The sequence below is a fragment of the Chiloscyllium plagiosum genome, chromosome 27, assembly GCF_004010195.1.
Source record: "Chiloscyllium plagiosum isolate BGI_BamShark_2017 chromosome 27, ASM401019v2, whole genome shotgun sequence".
Lineage (NCBI taxonomy): Eukaryota > Metazoa > Chordata > Chondrichthyes > Orectolobiformes > Hemiscylliidae > Chiloscyllium > Chiloscyllium plagiosum.
In genome coordinates this window covers 14,176,515-14,182,102 of record NC_057736.1, presented here as the reverse complement: position 1 = coordinate 14,182,102, position 5,588 = coordinate 14,176,515, and positions in this window count along the sequence as shown.

Below are 5,588 nucleotides of genomic sequence, written 5' to 3'. Positions count from 1 at the left end.
CGGGATCGGTTTCTTATTCACCGAGATACAGGCGGCCTGATGGACAGCGTCTCCGCTACCGCTTCACCCCCTCCTTCGCTGGTATCACTGCGAGGGTACCAGTTAATGCTTTAAGTTAACAAGAAATCACGAATTGTGAACACCGATGATCAGAACACAGGAATCCTGTTGGTCATCGGTACTGGCTTGCTTAATGTTGAAAATGTTACCATTTAGCTGCGGACCTATTTTCTACCGGAGCACGTTTCAAAAAGCAGGACATGTCACCGCCAGGGAATTAAAGGCAACGTCAATGTTTAAAGGGGAGGGTGTATTTTTTAAAAACCCATCGGCCAACAGTTATAGCGTGGTATAACACGGGAAGACTTCGTCCTGCCCATTGTACTGATGCTATTCTAATTATGCCATTTATTGGTCTCTATGTATATAGTTCACGTAAGGAAACTCCACCATGCAGCCTATTATAATCAGTTTTGCTGGTCCGTGGACGTGGTGATATGTCATCACAGATTGCTGAACACACTCATCTTGGCATCCCACGGAGTAGGTGCCAGTGTACAGGAACATAGAACATAACAGCACAGTACATACCCTTTGGCCCTTGATGTTGTGCTAGCCTTTCATTCTACTCTAAGATCAGACTCACCTACATACCCTTCATTGTACTATCTTCCATGTGCCTACCCAAGAATCACTTAAATGTCCCTAATGTATCTGACTCTACAACAACTGCACTACAGTTGCACTACTCTACTACAATAGTGCATTCCACACACCCACTACTCTGTGTAAAGAATCTATCTCTGACATCTCCCCCAAACCTTCTACCATTACCTTTAAGTTACAAACCCTTGTGATACACATTTCCACCATGCGAAAAAGTCTCTGGCGATCCACTCTTTCTATGCCTCTCAACATCTTGGAAACCTCTATCAAGTCACCTCTTATCCTTCTTCACTCTAATAAGAAAATCCCTAGCTCCCTCAACCTTTCTTCATAAGACATGCCCTCCAGTCCAGGCAGCATCCTGGTAAATCTCCTCTGCACTCTGTCTAAAACTTACACATCCTCCCTATGATGAGGCGACCTGAAATGAACACAATACTCCAAGTGTGGTCTAACCAGGGCTCTATAGAGTTTCAGCATAAAAGGGTCATAATAACATTTTCTGGTGTGCAGTTCAAAACTGAGGCCAAATAATAAATTATCACAATTTGTCCTCCTCAGTCCCCTCTCATATGATTTTTGCACCTGATGCCAATATTATTTTCTTCAGTTATTTCCCAGAAACAAAATTCAGTTTTAAAAAAATCTGATTAACACTTGGAAATAAATGTATTGGTCATACTGGAACTCCATCTTGAAGTATGCAGGATGATTGGACCAGTAACCCCGATGATTCTCTGCTCTTTGAAAACATCTACATGTAGTCATGTGGTCATAGAGATGTACAGACCTTTCAGTCTAATTCGTCTATGCCGACCAGATATCCTAAATTAATCCAGTCCCATTTTCCAGCACTTGGCCCATACCCCTCTAAACCCTTCCTATTCATATACCCTTCCAGATGTCTTTTAAATGTTGTAATTGTCCCAGCCTCTACTACGTCCTCTGGCAGCTCATTCCATACACCCTCTGCATGAAAAAGTTGCTCCTTATATGCCTTTTAAATCTTTCCTGATGACCAAAAATACAAACATAGAAATATTTTCTCTACGAGAGCAGATCAGGAGTTGCAGATTCTGTGATTCATAAGTTCATAAGATATAGGAGCAGGTTTAGACCATTCAGCCCATTGAGTTTGCTCTGCCATTTGATCGTAACTGATATGCTCCTCACACCCATTTTCCTGTCTTCTCTCCATATCCCTTCAACCCACTACCAATTAGAACTCTGTTTAATTGCTCAAAATTACTCACTGTCCCAACATGAGAGTATGATGGGATCCTCTCTACCTGATTGGTGAATGGGTTCTAATTATGCTTTAGCAGCCCAGTTGATTGAAACTCCATTCACCACCTTAAACATTCACTCCTTGCACCATTAGTGCACATGACAGTAGTGTGCACAATTGATCAAGCACAGCTCAAAAGTGTATGAACATATAAATTAGGAGCAGCAGTAGGCTACCTGCATCCTCAGGCTTGTTCACCATTCAAGGTGATCATGAGATGATCTCAATACGTTTACCTCCATCACCTTTCACTCCCTTGCTTATAAAGAATCTATCTGCCTCTGCCTTAAAAATATTCAAAGACTCTGCACCACCAGCTTTTGAGGAAGAGAGTTCCAAACACTGATGAAACTAAGAAATTAATTCTCATCTCTGTAATAAGATGGACAGTCTCTTTGCTTAAACAGTAAATCCTAGTTCTAGATTCTTGTCAAAAGACAACCTGTACATTCCAGGTTTTAGATTAGTAAATCTTCTCTGAACTGTTTACAACACATTTGTATCCTTCCTTCAATAAGGAGATCAATACTGTCTACAATACTGCAGATGTGGTTTCACCAATGTCCTGTATAACTGAAGCACAACCTCACTACGTTCGACTCAATTTCCCTCACAATAAACAATAACATTCACTTAACGATTCTCTATAAATTTCCAGCCACTTTAAGTCTGCACACAATTTAATTTCCTATTTGTGTGCCATCAGTAAATATAACAACCATACCTTCAGTAGTTTCATCCAAGTAATTTATATAAGTTGTAAAATGTTGAGGACCCTGCCCTGATCCCTGAGGCACACCATTCATTACATTTGCAAGCCAGAAAATGACATATTTATGTCTATTCCATGTTTCCTGTTAGCCAACCAATCTTCTATAAACGTTCCCTATAGTGTAAGCTTTCTCTTTCTGCAATAACCTTTGATTAGATTAGATTACTTACAGTGTGGAAACAGGCCCTTTGGCCCAACAAGTCCACACCGACTGGCGGAAGCACAACCCTCCCATACCCCTAACCTAAGTCTACGGGCAATTTAGCATGGCCAATTCACCTGACCCGCACATCTTTGGACTGTGGGAGGAAACCAGAGCACCCGGAGGAAACCCACGCAGACACGGGGAGAATGTGCAAACGCCACACAGTGAGTCGCCTGAGGCGGGAACTGAACCCGGGTCTCTGGCGCTGTGAGGCAGCAGTGCTAACCACTGTGCCACCGTGCTGCCCACCTTATATGTCGTGATCTAGTACCTTATATGCCTTCTGGAAATCCAAATACTTCCACTGGATCTTGTCATCTACTGTATAGTACTTCTTCCAAGAACTCTAAAATGTTGGTCAACACATCTTCAATATATTTTCTAACATCTTCCTTATGACAGATATTGAGCTAACTGGCCTGTAGTTTCTTGCTTTCTATCTCTCTCCCTTTTTGAATAAAGGAGCTACATTTGCTACTATACAATTTAATGGAATACTCTCCGAATCCAGTGAATTTTGTAAAATTAAACCAAAACACATCAACTATATCATTAGCCATTTCTTTTAAGACCCAAGGATAGAGTTCATGAGGACCTGTGGACTTGTCAGCCCCTCAGCTCAAACAATTGGCTCAGTACCACGTCCCTGTGTGAAAAAGAGAAATATTGACACACTACAAAGTAAAAGTCCAGAGGGAATCTTTTAAAAAAATACAAATTAAGAAATAATACAAATAGAAATGCAGAGCCAGGCAACTTGTTGTATCTGCATGATGAGAGCTGCTGGATCCCTTGTGATTCACAGTGACCACATCTGTAGCAAGTGTCGGTTGCTTGAGGAATTCTGGCTCAGAACTGATGAGCTGAATTCTCAACTTCGATCGCTGCAACACATCAGGGAGGGGAGGAGTTACTTGGATACTGTGTTTCATGAGGTAATCACACCCCTTAGATTAACTACTTTGAATTTGATCAGTGATCAGGGACAAGAGCGTGTGACTATAAGCAAGGCAAATTGAGGAATCCAGAAGATAATGCTGAAGGAGATTGAGCCCTTGAGTTTGTCTAATAGGTTCAAAGTTTCTTGCTGCCTGTGTGGACAAAAGTGGGGGCTGTAAGGAGGATGAGCAAACTGACCATAACACTATGGTACAGGAAACTATTTAAGAAGGGAAGAGAAATATTGTTGTAATCAGGCATAGCATAGTTGTTGGTGGTGGTGGTGGAGACGGGCATTGGAGGGGACAGACACTCCTCTCTGTGGCCCAGATTGAAAGTCCTCAAGACTGTATTAGGCAATAACTTTCGAAAGCTGATTGGGGCAGATGTTCGCAGTAAAGGGACGGCTGGAAAATGGGAAGCCTTCAGAAATGAGATAACGAGAATCCAGAGGAAGTATATTCCTGTTAGGGTGAAAGGCTGGTAGGTATAGGGAATGCTGGATGACTAAAGAAATTGAGGGTTTGGTTAAAAAAAGAAGGAAGCATATGTAAGGTATAAACAGGATAGATCAAGTGAATCCTTAGAAGAGTATAAAGAAAGTAAGGGTATACTTAAGAAGAAAATCAGAATGGCAAAAAGGGGACATGAGATAGTTTTGGCAAATAGAAGTAAGGAGATTCCAAAAGTTTTCACAAATACATTAAGGACAAAAGGGTAACTAGGGAGAGAATAGGGCCCCTCAAAGATCAGCAAGGCGGCTTTTGTGTGGAGTTGCAGAAAATGGGGTGGATACTAATTAAGTATTTTAGATTAGATTAGATTCCCTACAGTGTAGAAACAGGCCCTTCGGCCCAACCAATCCACACAGACCCTCCAAAGAGTAACCCACCCAGACCCATTTCCCTCTGACTAATGCACCTAGCACTATGGGCAATTTAGCATGGCCAATTCACCTGACCTGACTGGGAGAAAACCGGAGCACCCAGAGGAAACCCACGCAGACACAGGGAGAATGTGCCCAACAGTCTACCCAAGGCTGGAATCGAACCCGGAACCCTGGTGCTGTGAGGCAGCAGTGCTAATCACTGAGCCACTGTGCCACCCCAGTATTTACTGTGGAAAAGGATATGGAAGATATAGACTGTAGGGAAATAGATGGTGACATCTTGCAAAATGTCCATATTACAGAGGAGGAAGTGCTGGATGTCTTGAAATGCATAAAAGTGGATAAGTCCCCAGGACCTGATCAGGTATACTCTTGAACTCTGTGGGAAGCTAGAGAAGTGATTGCTGGGCCTCTTGCTGAGATTATCGATAGTCACAGGTGAAGTGCCGGAAGACTGGAGGTTGGCTAACGTGGTGCCACTGTTTAAGAAGGGTGGTAAGGACAAGCCAGGGAACTATAGACCATCGAGCCTGACGTCGGTGGTGGGCAAGTTGTTGGAAGGAATCCTGAAGGACAGAATGTGCATGTATTTGGAAAGGCAAGGACTGATTAGGAATAGTCAACATGGCTTTCTGCGTGGGAAATCAAGTCTCACAAACTTGACTGAGTTCTTTGAGGAAGTAACAAAGAGGATTAATGAGGGCAGAGCGGTAGATGTGATCTATATGGACTTCAGTAAGGCGTTCGATAAGGTTCCCCATGGGAGACTGATTAGCAAGGTTAGATCTCACGGAATACAGGGAGAACTAGCCATTTAGATACAGAACTG